General features: G+C 39.4%; 1 protein-coding gene across 1 annotated transcript in view; it reads right to left on the bottom strand.

Moving 5' to 3' along the window:
- FNDC3B (fibronectin type III domain containing 3B) overlaps positions 1 to 15,358 on the bottom strand; it is a 270,448-nt gene extending 255,090 nt beyond the window's left edge. Inside the window, exon 1 of the mRNA XM_075202134.1 lies at positions 15,239 to 15,358. The gene's annotated coding sequence lies outside the window, so the exon portion shown is untranslated. The remainder of the gene's footprint in view (positions 1 to 15,238) is intronic.
- Positions 15,359 to 18,726: the final 3,368 nt, after the last annotated feature.

Genomic DNA, 18,726 nt, shown 5'->3' with positions numbered 1-18,726 from the left:
GGAGAAATTAATCATAAACCTAAATAAATCAAGTGATGTTTTATTATTTCAAAACTTTTTAGTATAGAATGAAATATTCTCTGACCATCTGGAGCTAGTCATGGCAGGAAGCCAACATTTTGCATTTTTTCTCAAAGTAAACGACAGATCCGTAACTGCCACGTTGCTAATGAAAAGCCAGGAGAGAGCACATCATATCTAAGGGAGGATTCAGAGAATCTCTACAGGAGTAAAATTTACTGTAGAAAAGATACATATAACTACTAGATATAAATGTTACATTGCACTAAAAGTAACATAGATTGACAAATTCACCATATTCTAGTTTATTGTATAGATAAGGATATATAGAAAATGTAATTATAATATAGCATTGTGTTAGAAATAAAGAGTAGTTAATCTCTAGGTAGGGATCTATTTTGTGGGATGGAATTGAGTGTGCTCTCGCATACTAAATTTGTGATTCCTGACTATGTGATTGAAGATAGTAATCAGCACAGACTGGATTCATCTGCCAATGCACCGGTCAGGAAGACCCCACACCCTTAGGTTCATTCACCTACATCTCTTATTGAGGTCCTCCTATGGATTCTGAAATACAATCAGAGTCTTAAACTGGGCATCTACTTTTTCTTTCATAGACAAGAAAATGTCTTCTGTGGAGTCTCTGAAATCTTTTTACTGGTTTAAGTCTTGTTGCTATATGTGCAATATTTAACTTCAGGGCTGTTCTCCTGAACTGCTAGAAATTGGCTTCCCTGATTGCGCTGCATCATATTAGCATTTAGCAATAGTTTTTTTTTACCTCAAGACTGCACCCAAATGTTAAAACTAGCATTTTTTTTTAATTGTGTACTTTATTTATAATGTTCCTACATTGTATACAATTATGGACATTATTAAGGTATAAGCAAACTAGATACAATGACAGGAATATCATCAACATCATTTATTTATATAGCGCCACTAATTCCGCAGCGCTGTACAGAGAACTCATTCACATCAGTCCCTGCCCCATTGGAGCTTACAGTCTAAATTCCCTAACACACACAGACGGAGACCGAGATAGACAGACAGACTAGGGTCAATTTGTTAGCAGCCAATTAACGTACCAGTATGTTTTTTTGGAGTGTGGGAGGAAACCGGAGCACCAGGAGGAAACCCACGCAAACACGGTGAGAACATACAAACTCCTCACAGATAAAGCCATGGTCGGGAATTGAACTCATGACCCCAGTGCTGTAAGGCAGCAGTACTAACTACTACGCCACCGTGTAAGGATGACCCTGCCACAAGGACCTTACAGTTTAAGCAATAAAGAATAACATTTGTCGCCGCGGGGGTGTACACAGTGGTATGTCATACCGCCACATCTCCTACTGCCTTTATTGTAACACTATCACATTATATTCACTCACTTTCTATCCTTTACATATGTCATACGGCAAAAAAAATCCATTTCGACCAGTACACAAAACCATAAGTTGAGTAATTTCATACAGGTCATGTAGCTCTGCAGTGACTAATTTAATACTTCTCATAATTAGTGACTTGTTATTTGAAACAACAACAAATAAAGTTTTCCAATAAATACATAGTTATTATATTACAATGCACTTATTATAAGCCATGACATCAAAGGCAATATTTATACATACTGTATATTAACATCCAATCCTTAGTGTGTTATAACAGTATAAGAAGTTTATAATACAATATAGCAATAATATTTATTTTCAGTAAACATTTAGGGGCTGATGCTGAGTTTGAACACATTTATGTCCAAAAACACAGATGCAAAATACCTCCACCAAAAAAATTAATTTTGCACAAATACAAAGTTGGACTAATAGGAAACTGCATACATCTCTGCACCAGTAACACATGCACTAGTTTTCATCAGGCATACATGACATACACATACGTACAATTTTTTTAACCATTTCTTTTGATAGTGAAATGTGCATTCGCTATTAGGTTTTAATAATATGAAAAAATCCTCTTGAATACAGAACTCTTCTTGTATGCGAAAATAAAAATCTTGCTAATGCACACTAACAAAATGAATGTAATATATGCACAAGCAATGAAGAAACCACATATCAGCTTCAGAGGTAAATCTGCAATCAGTGAATCAGAAGCAGTAAGCTAGTGCTGGTGACTCATGATCATCAACGTGTACTTACACCTGTCGCCAGGGACCCGCAATTTATATGGCGTATATGCGTCTCTATGCCAGTCTGCATCTCTTATGCAAACACACTTTTACTGTACTCTGCCCACATTAGACCACCCATCCCCTCCCAAGTACCACCTCTCAAGTCACAAGCAGGCGCAAGGGTTCGATGCTATCAAATCTGCATACATGCTTATTTCTGCAGCTTGGTTTGTGGGCATGTGCAAAACCAATATGCTTATTTTACGCAAATTGACTTAAGCCCCTTAAACTACAAAATAAAATGACATTTTATAGAAATAAATTTAGTGAATAACTTCTATGCACAATGCATAGAAATTCTAACTTCTAGGTTGTACAATGCAATACTGAAATATTTTTAGACCATGTTAGCTGTAGAGATCATAAATATTGAATTATATAATGTTTTCACCTTACAAGTTTAAGTAAGAGAACTGGGTGCCCCAAGGGGCCACAACAGTGCAAATTGCGTCGTCATGAACCTTCCCTCTGGGATCTCACGAAGGAGAGGTTCAAAATGTAGACAAGTATACAATTCTGGCACTTTTTTAAAAAAGTTAAATAAAAGAATGCAGTATTTGGGTCTATTATCTTTACACTTTCTGAAAAATACACCATTACATCATTAGATGTTCATTTATCAAATAGACATGATTCAATATAATCTTTGTATACTGCAACTCGTTGCCCCTGTGTTATCTAAATGTCAGCAATATCTTTCTGTGATTCAGATGTGATTAATTTCACCGATATTTTTGTTAACAACATTCCTTTCTTGATCATATTTGTAATACAAATGTGCTACCCGTAACACAGGGGTGGGCAAGACTGGATTCAGCAGCCAATTTTAAAGGAAAAAATGCATGTGGCCCAGTAACCCAGCTCAAATTAGCCTACTATGGGACCAGCCCTGGGGGCTGTTGCCCCCCTGCCCCCCAGCCCAGCCTGCCCCTGCCGTAACACCTGCAGAAATATCTGGTAACTAACTCATAATATGTACTGTATGCTCCAACATAACCATAAAATGTTCGAAAATGGATGGACATGGATTTTTGTCATGTTGGGAAATCCAATTGGTGATCACTATTGGCCTGTGTGTCTGGTCATTACCTGATCGCATTAAGAATCTACAATGAAGTAGGAAGTGATTCTTCTCAAGTGGCTTAATAGTCTTCGCAATTTGGGTGCTTTCAGATAAGGATAAGCCCAGCTGTTTTTGCCGGAGACAAGGGTTTTCTCCCTTTAATAAATAGACCACACTACTCTGATATAGAATTAGCCCCTTGTGATCTATTTTTTTTTTTTTAACGCAGGGACCCTGTAAGACCAATATTTTTCCTACCATGGATAGGCCAAAAACAAAGTTGTTAAGCGATCATATGCAATCAGATGTATGGCCAGCTTATGATCATATGTTACAGTGCATATCGATGAACACTGTTTATTCCATGAAATTTTTAACAGCCCATGAACATGTTGTGATGATATAATACGAGAAAGGTGGAGTAAACAAAGAATATAAATTGAGGCATGCATACCACAGGATGCAGCAGGCATTTATTTTTCATAGCTGCAATAATTATAGTAGACAACTATTCATACATTACTGACAAATAATCATGGATTACTTTACTTTCAAACATTGAGAATTCCAATGCAATTTACTTTACTTGATATCTACCACATATAGGGGTATATGAAAGCAAATATGGAAGAAAGAGCGCAACATTTCCACTTTTTCCTCCAGACAGCCTCTTTGCCCAGCATTCCACCATTGGCGGGGACGTTGGATAAATCAGTGCTAAGTGACGGCGCGCACACATGGTAATGAGATTAATCATTACCCTATGACATTGGCATCACTCCCTTCCCCCCCCGTGCCAAAAGGCACCGCTCTGCTAAAAGAGGGAGACCGGGACTCTATGTACATTAGCACATAGATGTCATAAATTTATTCACATGGTGTCAAAATTTGCATTGTGAATTGCATTTCAAATGATGTCTATACTGCTTAAAAATGGTGATGTGAAGGTCTGCTTGACAAATACATTAAACAGCAGAGACATGTAAGTAGAGAGGTATTTAAGGTGTCTATAAACCCATAAATGACATTGTTTTGCTCACTACAAGGTAACAAATTAACAAGGTCTGCTTGAACTTACTGCTGTGAAAGAGATCTCAGTTGGTTGAACAGACCTGGCCCCCATCAGCTGGGTCACATAGTTTGAACATACTAGGCCATTTCCTGCCTACCATATAAAGCAATTCAACTGACTTGGATGCTGCTGTAACTCTTTTGGGAAGTTATTAAGTTTACAACATGTTATCAGTGCACAATGGCAGTCCGTTCTATAAACACACTGGGCTGAGTGCCAGCTTTCTTTGCAATGTGTTTGTTACAAGTCTAATAATCCTCAAATATTGATCATAAAACTTTAGAAAACCCATTTATAAAGTATGGAACACATGTTAATTCAATAGAAATAGAAAAACTTTATTTCATCTAGATTGAGAGACATCAGTAAGTGAATGCCAATATTTACTTGTACTGGAAACAGTAAAGGCACAGTAAACCTGGACATTCACTTTGAGTTAGTCTACATTAGTCATACTAACAAGAGGAAGGAACTTTGCTCATCTCATCAATGATAGTTACAAGATTTCCATCCTTACAAGTGATCTCAGAGCAATAAAAAAAAAACCCACCATCTTTTAGTAAATACTAACACAGACCTGCCAACCTGCATCTTTTTTTATTATAAAGTGACTGTCAAGAGTTTGTTAACAGTGCCACATCAAAGGGCTCACTCAATGTGGCCCCAAAACGTTACTTTAGCTCAGTGTGTGGCAGAAGGAACAAATTCTTTTAGCACCAAACACTTAAATAAACATAGTGCTAGAGCAAAATATATATGTAGGTGAACACCATAAAATAAAACCTGGTAATGCATTATGGGTCACGGGAATGATAAGTTAAACCACACTACACACTTTATTGCAGAAAAATGTAAACTTGACATGCTTTTCAAGAAACAAAAATCTTATGATACTTCTGTAGCATAGAGATGAATATTTAGCATGTGCACTATGGTAAAATTGATATGCATTTTTTAACCATAGTGAAAATGTGCACTGTATAGTAAACCCAACTGTACTTTCACATACCTCCATATAGCCTCACATACCCCATATAGTCAGTAAACCAACATGAAGCCAACATATGTATATCCCATATAGTCTCACATGCCACCACTTTGCCAAATTATCTCCATATAGCCTTGTATACCAGCAGATAACCAATATGACCCATATAACCTAACATGTCAGTATACCCGATATAGCCATTAGGCCCATGTAGTCACACATGCCACAAGGTAGCCAATATCCTGATAATGTCTTATATACACCAATATAGCATATAGAGGTAATTAGTTTGACATTCTTCCATATAATATGAGGTAATACTAAAGCCCAATAATCCCATTATGGCACAGTGCTGCCTCCTGCCATTACCTAGGGTACTTACCCTCAGTAAAGGACAGGTGCAGTCCTCTGCAGACCTAGCAAGTCACATGGTTCCCCGCCTTCTGTTCCTTCGCTTTTTGTCCCACTCCTGTCTCCATTTATTCAACAGCAAAGAATGGGTTAAGGTCCCCAGTAACCATGAAATTGAGGTACATTCACAGGATACTAGACTCACGGCCTCTTAATATGATTTAGATGCACAATAAAAGCGAGCTTAAAAGTATAAGTAATAAAACATAAATAAAAGGAAATTTAAAAGTCAAACTATGCACCGATACCTGCAAACTGGCCCATTATTTGTGCATGTGTGGACCTCTAACGGCCTTTGTGAGGGTGATCCAAACAAACTCGATTGAGCATGTTTTGGGCATTCCTGAAAATTTGGTTAGGAGACGAGAGCTGTCTGCCTGTGCGTTCAGTCATCTGCCAATTTGCACCAATAGATCTGTCCAATTAGGACACACCGTTGTGGGTCCAAACTGCAAGCCGGTCCTGATGCTTGGTAATACACACTCATGAATGGAAATAAGGAACTAACAGCATTTATATAAAAACTACGATGGTAACAGGCTGATCACCAACCCAATAATATAGTTCAGTAATAATTAGTGGCACAGGAGGGAGCAAGAAATGACAGTGATTAGCGTAATTACATATATGAAAGAGGCAAGCAGTAGGGGTCAAATGGAAATAATTTAGCAGTGTATAGGAAAAACTGTTACATAAAATCGCGGTTTGGCATCTTTCTGGTATTTCACCAGTCCTGATGATAAAAATGTGATGCAATGCCAATGTTATTGATACGCAGAGAAATTACAGGAAAGGCTGCTTGTAGTTCAGTTTTTTGGAAAGGGCGGCAATCCTAGAGGAGGCCTGCACTGACCTAGAAGATGATTAGCAGGTCATCATCATCACCATCATCACCATTTATTTATATAGCGCCACTGATTCCGCAGCGCTGTACAGAGAACTCATTCACATCTGTCCCTGCCCCACTGGAGCTTACAGTCTAAATTCCCTAATATAGACACACACTCACACACAGAGAGGGAGACAGACAGAGAGAGACTAGGGTCAATTTTGATAGTAGCCAATTAACCTACTAGTATGTTTTTGGAGTGTGGGAGGAAACCGGAGCACCCGGAGGAAACCCACGCAAACATGGGGAGAACATACAAACTCCACACAGATAAGGCCATGGTCGGGAATTGAACTCATGACCCCAGTGCTGGTAACTAGATAAGTCTTAAGGAATATTTATTAATGAATTTAGGCTACAGCTGCAACAGTAAGACTGATATATTATCCCCATGGGAATGCTATTCATAATTTCATTACAGACAGGAAGATATACATTTGTCATTTGCATTTTTTTAGGGGTGTTTTTTGCCTTTCCAAAGTTTTGGCATACTTACATGTGTTATTATGACGTCCTAAATGAATCTAAATAAAACTTAGTGCAGCTGCAATCATTAAACCGTTTACTGAATAAAACAGTACAATCTTCTGTGATCATGTATTCATACATTATACAAAAAACTGAGCATATATAAGTGTTATTAGCAGCTTTGTGATGACAAATTGCACATCATTCAGTGGTCCTATAATACAGTGACAAGTGATGGGACAGTAGGTACTCAACATAGGACCAACAGCACATCTAAGTTCTGTAGCCAGACACTTGCTGAAATGCATTTAATTACTTAAGTATAACAAATACCCTAAATATGTCAAATAGCCAAATATAAACACTTCAGTATAAATAAAACACTGTGTCATGCATTTATATTATGTATAGATGCATAAAATATCTAGACAACACAAATAAAAAAACTCCTATGAAATAAGGTTCATACAAATAGTAAACATGACACAATTATGACTAATCTGAGGAACCAAAATACGTAATTCACATAGGTCAGCTATTGCATTGGAAATATAAAAGGTAGGACTGATGCGAGTGAGTTCTCTGTACAGCGCTGCAGAATTAGTGGTGCTATATAAATAGCTGCTGATGATGATGATGATGATATTAGACCATAAAGCGCAAAATTTCCAATAAAAGACAAGCGTGCAGAATTTCAATCACGAACAGGGACTCAAACTCCAAAAAAAGACTGAATTTTACCAAATGGATCAATAAAGCTTTCATTTGATCCCACTTCTACAAGTAAAGATCTGCTAATGAAACTTTGAATAATTCCGTGACGGGCAAGTCTATGGCAAAGGCGGAAGGATCACAAAGAGGAAGTAGAGTAAATTTATACTTTGTCTAATTGTTCATATGTTATGGTATATAGACAGTAAATATGATCTAGATGAACCACATTAGGAACAATACAAAAAGAACAAAGGCTCCTTATTCTTATAATCAAATTCAAAAGAAAACATTAACTTTGTATTACTTCAGGTCTCTAGTTTTGCACCCTAAAACTGTATGGTGTAGGACTCAGAATTGAAGCTTCACAAAGAGATTGAGTTATTAATAGTATAAGGATTTAACCTAATCACAAAATCAAAACCTCATTGTCAACTAAGCAGAAAAGCAATGTACCAACAGAAATAGAGATACAGCATATAAATATGACAATAAATGTTACTAAGTAAAAGCAACACGAAGAATCTGCCCACACGTGCTCATTATCTTATTGCTGATCTTGCTGACTAATCTCCCACACTCTACGTCATCTGGTATTTCTGGATAACACAAAACTCAATGACCTTATATAAAGTTGAATAATATTTTTCAGCGATCAAATGAACATACTTATCCATCTGAAAGGCTAATGTATAATATCCACTGTATGTGGACCGGTTTCATCCAATATGCACTAGCCCTTGAAATATAACCCTATTCATGAAATGTCCACTTACTTTTTGGCCTTTTTTAGGCTGATAACAAAATGACATCTATGAATCAGCTCTGTGCCACAAGGTTTGGTTAGTAAACATTATGCTTTGTTTTAACTTTGCTATTAGTGTATGAATTACGGGCCCAATGCAGAGTTGAACTGTCAGGAACTGTATCTTTTGCATCTGCTGGAGGTGGTTCAAATACACACTGATGGCGATGACAGTCACCAACACTAACTAGCTAGCCGCTCCTGATTGTCTGATTGTGAATTCACCTCTGAAGCTGACAGGTGCTTTCTTCATTGATCATACATAATATAGAACGGCCGCGAGACATTACGCTGCATTTTTTTTTCTAGTGAAAGTAATGCTCACTTTTGCTCGCGCCCCACAGAGGTGCGAGCAAACGTAAGCGTTACTTATTACCACATAAACGGTAATAAAGTGTGGCCGCGATGTTCTCAGGAACATTGCGGTCAATTGAATCTGCCCCATTATATGGGTGTAAATATGCATTTTTGAGTGTAAATTATGTCCAACATGAGTCCAACTCCGCATCAGGTCACAAGTTAATGTTATATTTCCATAATATTTAATTTTTAGAGAAATACCCTGCGACTCATATCTGCACCTTTTCCATCAACCTTGTATGTCCTAGTTCTACTTCTATTTAAGATTTGTTTTACTGTATGAATTTCTTTGTTTTGCAGACTGAAGAGTATGTGCTGTCTTATAAATAAATGATGATGAAATAGTTAATGACTAAAGTTGGGTACAGATCACACGATAAGCAAACATTTGGTCTGATATTGCAAGAGAGTGTACTCTCTCACCATCATGTTTTATTATACCAAAACACATCGCATCTGTTGATTTGGTTTTATAAACTTCCTAAGAATCGCAATCAACGATGGCACGATGTTGAGCGAAGGGGGAAGTGTGTATGTACTCACGACCAGCAGTGTAGGCAGATATCTGTAGAGTGTGTGTAGTCACAGCAGATAAGATCACAGATCGGAAGGTAGATTGTGTAGGTGTGTACACATGAACCAACATGCTCATTGGGACTTTCAGTCGTTGGTAAAATCGTTACAGAAATTGCATAAGTGTGCACCCAGCTTAAGGCTAGGAATCTTTGCATGAGATTTAAGCTCTCCAAAGGAAGGGTCCTCCGTGACTAATGTTTTTATTGTTAATTTGTCAGGTTCCTGTGGTTACCCTGTGCAGTACATTAGAATATGTTGTCATTATATATATAAAATTATAACATTAATAAGTCAAAGCAAAACATAGGTTTGATGTAGAAAGGCACGTAACCTTGAAGTGCAATAACCAGTATAAAAGCAGAAGTAGATTTTAAATTTCTTCTTTTTTTTTAAACACATTTTGTTAAGAGTTTTTCAGAGCCCAGCACTCTGGGGGTATAGTGGGATACAGTACAAAGGAGGGACGGGGATTCCAAACTGAATAACATCATGAAACCTAATTTTATAATAGTCTGTTCATTGTTAAAATAATCCTGCATAACCTTTGCCTACCGTTTACCAATATTCTGTATATCAATTCTGTTGCATACACAGTTTTAGCTCCTAGAATGGCTGGACAGGCATCTTGATTTGCCTCTCAGAGTTTCATTTATGATTAATATCATACTTGGCAACTCTCCTGGAATGTCCGGGAGACTCACGAAATTCGGGTCGGTCTCACGGACTCCCGGGAGAGCTGGCAAATCTCCCGCATCCCGCAATTGCGGAGCTAAAATGAAGCGATTCGCGGTGAATTGCGTCATTTTCGTCCCACACAACCACCCCCCCCCCCCCCGTGACAAAACGGCATATGTCACGTGGGGGGGGAGGGGGGGCAAAATGATGCGATTCACCGTGCCCCGCCCCCTCCCGCCCTCTAGGCACGCCCCTCTCCCGGATACAGCTTGCCAAAGGTAGTATGGTTAATGTGTTATGTTTAGCTACAATAGTACCCACGTGGGCAAAATACAGTACTCCCTCTCTTTATACCACAAGGCCAAAACTTGCATTATAGAGAGCTTGGTCTTAAAAAGTGGGGGATATTTAATGGAGGGTGGTGTTAAAAGGGGGACTTGTTATATTGATGGTACATTGTAATATCAATTTTGTTATCATAGACTAATAGGTGCCAGATAAGTAGTGTATTTATAGCAATATGTAGGCAGTCTCCACCAGTAAAGCTTTATTCACTCTTGTGTTCTTCAGATTTTGTTACATTTGTTGTGCTGTATATTTATGTTATACATACAACAAGCAGCATTTTACTCACACAGTACATTTCACATAGCAACAAATTGGACTATTTTATTTTTTATGAGTGGGTGTATCACTATCTCTATGGAAACATTTTGATAATATACAGATGAGGCTTTAATCGCAGAATAAGAGTCAAACGAGGACATTCTGCTGGAAAATGCAGAAAAAACAAATGCAAAGTGATGGATGTTAAAGAATATTAATGACATAAGAGATCTTGGCTATACAATAAAATAGAAGAGCCAGAAAACAATTTGCTTTAACACCAGTTGGTAAACATTTAGATTCAATACAAAGTCGGTATACATGCTAAGAATAAACAAATGCATGCAATAAGTGAAATATTTCTGAATTATTAAGACATATAGCCGATGTAAGAAATGATCAACAGATGTCTAACTCACTTCTCCATTTTGACAATGGTTTCCATACAATAGTATTTATAACATATAATATAAATTGCTAAACTTGCTTAAATAACTGAATATATCATTAACACTGAAGATCACACATAAATCTATATATGTCAAGCTAAAATAAATATTAAAGGTATATTTAAGAGATACAGTGTGCTCCTTCTTGCTGTAAGAATAGTTTACTTTGTTATTAATATTGTGTAAAATAGCATATAACACAGTATATATCAGTAATATAATAGTTTACTGGTGCTGTATACTCAACATCTAAAAATGACATCTGATACATAAAGATTAGAAAAAAGAAAAATACTTTGAATCAAGCTTATGTCATCTATTGCTGATTGAGAACCCCAATCAATAAAATTATCTCCAGTAAAATTCAAATAATTTATATTATGCTAGCAAATAAAATGCAGTTATCTGGCTGATAACATCAATACCACTCTGACAGGCTGCAAGACTGGAGGAGGGGCAGAGGCTGCATTCACAGCTTGTATCAGTGGAAGAAGACTGAACGTATGCAAAGTGTTCTCAACCAATGGAGATGTAGAGCTCTATCCTCCTTACTTCTCATTGGTTAAATACCTATTGTAATTTAAATCATTGTCATACACATCCAATAACTTCAGAGAACATATAACTCAGGTTGTCAGTTTTTAGAAAACAAACACATGGTAAATAAACACCACACAACTAGCTGTTGATACAACACAAAACAGATTTCTATGTATTAAAAACTATAAGTACTTCAAAAAAGACTTGTTTATAAATACAGTATATGACAATATTCTGAAAAATGAATAGTACTTTTCCCACAAAAAACTGTGCAGTGCCCTTTCAGACCAATTCAGCTTTTCATGGATAAAGACTAAAGCAATCTAATATGAGGAGAAACAAGTCCTAGCTGTGAGATTAAATTCTGGATTTTGTCCTGTAAATCACATGATCCATCACCAACCCTCCCAAAGCGCTTTATTACTTTGCTTGTATTTACCAACAAGATGAGTAAACACTCGTAGACATAAAACTGAATGAATGATGTAATGCAACAGGGGTTTTTCTCAGATCTGAGAAGCTGGGGATACAGAAATTCTTTGGGGACTTAATAATTGTGGCATTCCAAATATATATAGTTAACTTTTTTAATTTATATAGAACTATACAGTTATGCAAACAGATACGGACCAATATAAGCGGTACACAAAATTCCAGGATACAAATTGTACACAGCTTTGATGTATCATTTGTACGGTGCTCACAGAGTCAACATACTATGCACATCAAACAATATTACAAATTAGGACTTGAACTAATGAAAATTTTTAGAATTCACAATTCAAATGACAAAGACAAACCCTACATAAGCGTGATATTTTGATGTAAGGAAATGACAAACACCATCAGATAGGAAATGCAAACACACCTATAGGTAGTTTCAGTCTGATCCATTGAATAGCAATGGTGTCATTTAAAATAACCAAGGAGCTGTTTGTAAGCTACATCAAAGGTGGTCTACAAATACTCCATCCACCAGACATTCCAGCCTGTAGGTGGCGTATTACAGTTGTGACATTTTTCTCTTTTAACTGAACTACTGTCTCTAGGTCTAAGTCCCACTATGCATTTAATACAGGTATAAATGTATACATTAGGGTCCTGCAGAAATGTACTGATTTAAAAGTTTAGATCTTGCTATGTCTATTGTAAGGAAGCACTGGTTATCCACACATACAAACACACACACTAATATATATATATATATATCATCATCATCATCATTTATTTATATAGCGCCAACATATTCCGTAGCGCTTTACAATATATATATACATATACATATACACACACTTTATGTAATAACCAATGCTTTTTAAAGTATATTAAAGTGCTGTACCTTCAAAACTGCAACTTTTAAACTAAGTCACAACACACATTGCATTATTAATGCGGACAAGATAAGTCTTCACACACTTTAAATATTTTAATGGAAAAGTAACTTATACAGGCTTAGGAAATCGAGGGCGTCTATCTCTGGTTTCCCAGCAATTGTGGTACTACAAGTCCAAACATGCCCTGCCTGTAGTTCAACAGCTGGAGAGTCAATAGTTGCTTAAGCCTGTGGACAATATTGCTGGATAACTTTCCTTCATTGGTAAATTGAATCCTAGCAACAAAATGGCATTAGCATGATCCTGATTTCATGAAAAACCCACCAAATAACAATGAGCCACCAGAAAACGAAGGCTGACATGGGTTATCCAATTTGTTACATCTCCTTACATTACATGGGGGTTCATTCTGCAAATAGATAAAACTTCTAGACAAATACAAGTATAACACTAAAACAAAACATTAAAATAAAGTAACTTTTCTTGGCATGTAAAAGAATATCATCTGTTTAACAGTGTTGGATGCATTGTGATGATTACATTCTTCAGTGTTTTATGAGAAAGTAATAGCAGTGATTCAGAGTGAAATAGCAGTTGTGTGCCTCAATTTCTCCAATGTGCCCCCTGGATCCAGACATTTGCAGTGTCTTTCCAGATAGCTGGAGGCTTCAGATTCTTTGGGGTTTTGCTGTAGGAGGAGCTATGCCTTCACCTGAGTGACATCTGGCAAAACTCTGTGCCAGACAGTACGTGCCGCACAGAACCTTCCTTCATCTAAAGTCTCTTCCGTCTGTCTGCCTAAAGGCATACATTTCTTGTGCTCACAAGGAAAGCTCTCCTGTTTGTTTTCCCACAAGTCTTCCCAGAGGTTAATTGGAACTATTGACAGGGGAGACGGAGAGAACTGTCATCCTTGCCACTCTCACACCAAATGTATATGAATGCAACCAATTTCCATTCCAGGTCTAGACTAGGACTGCAAAATGCACTGAACACACCTACACCTTATGGATTGTACAATGTGAGGTGACTCTGAGAAACCACCCACTGTTTACAAATAACGAGAACCAATGACAACCCAACAGTTGATGCACAGAAAGTGGTCGTCACCTTTAGTCACAAATTGATGGACATTAGGAAACTGACATGTAAAACTCATGCCACCCAGTCCCTGCAGGATACGGAACCCAAACTTACAGCCAATGCGTTATTGGAAGCATAAACCCCATGAACTAGCAAGAGGCATTAAAATACAGCTAAATCCCCAACCCGATGTCTGTGTGTGCACAGCAGAGTCAGATTTGGCAGGGAGCACACAATAAGTGATCCACAGCCAAATGGAAGAGAGTCAGAACACTGCAGAAAGACAGGGATAAAGCAGACGAGAGCCTTCCTGGAATGCTAGGGTATGATGGTGGGAGCTTACCAACAAACACTCGCACAAGTTCCCAAGACTTCCACATACATGTGCATCACATACATCAGTCATTCAGCCTCAGATAAATCATTTTTATTAACGAAGCCCCGAAACAATCTCTCGTCACCCCCTCTGCGCTTAAAATGCAGCTCAGTACAGACGGTCGCTTGGCAGAAATGCATGTTACAGCAGACACAAAAATGTACAAATTTCCCTTCCCTTCACAAGTTGGGGATTTTCCCCCCAGCCCCATGCCCCGTGTGAGTGGGCAGGGGGTGTCAGTGAGACAAACCACAAAACATTACAGACTGAAAGAAGAATGAGAGTGGGTAGATCCTAGTTGCAGGGATGATGAACCGAATTAGGAAGATTCACTGTCAAGAGGAATTCAATGCCCAAATCAACACATTCCCCTCTAAAGTTTAACTCTTCTGCCTGGCACAAGATCCCCAAGCAGCCATCTGATAGATGCCCAGCATTACAGTTCCATGTTGGTGACCTAACGGATCCAGATCACAGCTGAGCTCTGGGCAGAGGGAAACTTTTTTATTGATTGCTAGTGCTATCATTGTCTTATAGCCCAGGGAAGCATATGCGTAAAAGCGGCACATTGGGGACGTCGCTATAAAAAGCTAACTATAAGATTATTCTGTTACCTTATGTATCGCTGAAATGGGGGGGTATGGACAGCAGGTCGCTCGACGTGCGCAGCTACTCCAGTAAATCCCTGCCAGCATGAAATCTATGAGAGGCAATGGAAGGGGCCTCCCAATCCCTGTCTGCTCAAGCCACAACCTCCGAATCTCTCCACGCCTCCAGTGTACGATTGGCTTAGTGTCTGAGCTAAGTAACACAAACTACTGCAGCCGAGGCCCCACCCAGAGAATTCTCTGTTCCTTGTACTGAGCAATCTGAGAATGGGAGAGTTAAAGACAGGTCTGTAGCACAGCATTTTACAGGGTTACCCTGAACATTAGATTCTCCATAAAACTGTCCTTGGGGAGGTCTCATAAAATTTTATACAAAGATTTCAGGTTCAGTGTGCCTCTCCTGTGATACATGCTAGGTTGGTGGTGACATGCATGATGTTTTTTGTGCCTGTGTAAGATATAAGATTGTAAGGGGGGAATTCAATTGGCCACGTTACTGCAGTAAGTAACGCGGTATTACGGTAATAGTGCACGTAATTACCGTTAATACGGTTATTTCAACGGCTTTTTTTGCGAACAGAAAGCAGGGTTAAAATGACCATATTAATGGTAATAGGTTTAGCGCAGGATGCGTTGCGCCCTGGCCGGTCGCCCCTGTCGCACAGCCCTAGTTACGGCCCTGAGCGCAGCATTGAATTCCCCCCTAAGGTGTAGATTCGATTGGCCGCGTTGCAAAGCGAGCCCCACACTATTAACGTAATTACAACAATAGATGCGCATTATTACCATTAGTATGGTAATTCCAACGCTGATTTTTGCTCGCAGCGCTGTGAGCCACGGGCAAAAATCTGCGTTAAAGTCACTGTACTAACGGTAATAATGGATGCTCACGTTGTTCTAAAGAACAGCTCAGGGAACTGAATCTGCTTCTATGGGGGGAATTCAATTGGGCCTGCGCCTCATTACTGTTATTATGGTATTAATGCGCCTTATTACTGTTATTACGGTAGATTCAATGCTGGGTTAAAACTACCGTAATAACGGTAATAGTTTTAACGCCGCACAAATTCGGGGAGAATTGAATTCCCCCCTATGAGTCAATTGCAAATTAAGGGGCTCAATTATGTATGTCATAAAACAAGCACATTTACTTGTTTATTTTGAGTTGAACATATCTTATGATACTTGCAATTTAAATAAACGTATAAATGGGGGAGATACAGCTGCTGGTGATGTGGCATGCGGACATCGCGCTGAACACATTACCTCAATGAAGTACATTGCTACCAGGGGCAGACCTAGACTTTTTTAGGGGGGATTTCCACTCATTTTTACTCATACAAAATGAGTGGAGATTTCTGTCAAATCTCTGCCGCAAGGTGTCTCGTGGACGTTCCAGAGACATCTGGCTTCTAATTGAATCTTCCCCAATAAATTATTTTGCAGCAATCACTGGCAGACCCAGAGGGGGGCGATAGCGGCAATCTTCCCACCCTAGCAGCAATCTTCATCCCATTAAACTGCAGTGGAGTGGTCCGATCATCAGGGAAAGGGGGCGTGATCAACCGAGACCAACCAATCACAATGAATGATGGGCATGGTTATGCAAAATCATCCCCCCTAAGTCTAGGTCTGCCCCTGGTAGCAATGTACTTCATTGAGGTTATGCCCAATGTGTAAGCATTACTAGCCAATACAGAATGGCTTTCCCACGCTCTGACCATTAAGAGTAAAGCTGATCTGTATTGATTAGTAACAGATAGGCCACATGACCTTTCATTCACATCACAAGGAGCAAGTCTTCATTGATACATTTTCTATTTTTTCCCCCAAGATTGAAAGCAGGAAGAAAGAATTGGATTTAGGTGACTAATAAATTGGTAAAAAAGGGGTGTTTATTTTAATAAAAAAAAAACATTTTTTTGCTTGTGCACTACAAGTCCCAACAAGCACTGGATGCCAGGGCATACTTGTAGTTCTACAAGTACCAGCATACCCAGTTTAGGTCTGCCAGAGACTGGTGGGACCAGTAGTACACCAGGAACAAATGCTGAAATCTATTTTTTAACTGTTTATTACCCAACACTCACAGGCTGGGGGTGCATTTTTGTGGTGGGTCTGATTCCTCTATGGCAGTGGTTCACAAACTGTGTGCCGCAGCTTCCTGGGGTGCCGTAGCTGTTTCACTGGGGTGTCACAGCTAGGGCCGGTGGTAAGCAAGGCGGGTGCAACTTGGTAATTATTTTGGCTTGGGGGTGTCTTGAAAACATTATGGATACCCTAAGGGTGCCTCGAACTGAGAAAGTTTGGGATCCACTGCTCTACGGAATTCAGTCCATGCTGGACAGGGCAGGGCAGGGCTGGTTGACATTATGACAGGGGGACCCAACGCTGTGGGTTTCCCTGGTATATTGTCACCCTTGGAAAGTGTCCTCATACTGAGAGGGGTGCAGTGTGGCTATTTGGGAGTGAGGTTACAATGGAGGATGCATGGCAGAGGAGTCCCTGGATGACAGCATAGTTGCACCTCACAAAAGGAGAGTCCCTGAATTTTGGGATGTAGGTCTTGGAGGTGACCGTCTGCATGCCTGCAAATCGGATGAGCTGAGAAACGTGTGAGAATCCTGTGTGTGCCTGTGGAACTACTGCTCCCAGCAGCTGGTGTGTAATCTGCCAAAATTGATAATGCTGTAATTAAGAGAATGCAGGAGGATTGAGGAGACTGTAGTAAAGTATTAATCTTACACCTTGTAAAGAATTGTGCTGGAGTTGTTTGTGGTTTGAGAGCGTATATATGTAATTGCAACCGTTATGATTATTCTGCTTAAGGAAAAGGAGTTAAATAAAGGTTTCTTCATGTTTGAACTGAGATGACCTGGCGCCCAACTTTAATATTCATGCCACGCCATGCTACTACACTAGTGTCCGGCCACATGTAGGACCAGGGCCGGACTGGCCATCTGGCACTTCTGGCAAATGCCAGAAGGGCCGATGGCACCGTGGGCCGGTCCGGCTACCTGCGATCACCAATTAAATAAAATAAAATAAAAATGTTCTAGTCGCGGTGGAGCCGTCATGACGTCACACGTCATGACAGCTCTGTGCGCCGGCCCGCGCTTCAGGTTTGCGGCCGCGCGATGTAACGTCAGAACGTTATGCGTGGCTGCGTAGGACTGGCTTTAGAGGGCGCACAGATTCCCGGAGGCTGCAGAGGTTGCTGAGGTAAGTATATATTTTTTTCACAGTGAAAATGGGTGCAGGGGGGGGGAAGAGGACCCGATAATGTCTGCAAGGGGGGGGGGAGAGGACCCAATAATGTGTGCAAGGGGGAGGAAGAAGACCCGATAATGTGTGCAAGGGGGGGGGGAAGAAGACCCGATAATGTGTAAAGGGGGGGGGGGAGAGGGGCTGAAAATGTCTGAAGGGGGGGAGAGAGGGGCTGAAAATTACTGAAGGGTGGAGGGGGCTGAAAATATCTGAAGGGGGAGGGGCTG

This window comes from Mixophyes fleayi, chromosome 3, assembly GCF_038048845.1.
Source record: "Mixophyes fleayi isolate aMixFle1 chromosome 3, aMixFle1.hap1, whole genome shotgun sequence".
NCBI classification, from domain to species: domain Eukaryota; kingdom Metazoa; phylum Chordata; class Amphibia; order Anura; family Limnodynastidae; genus Mixophyes; species Mixophyes fleayi.
This window is presented reverse-complemented; position numbering and strand designations above follow the sequence as displayed.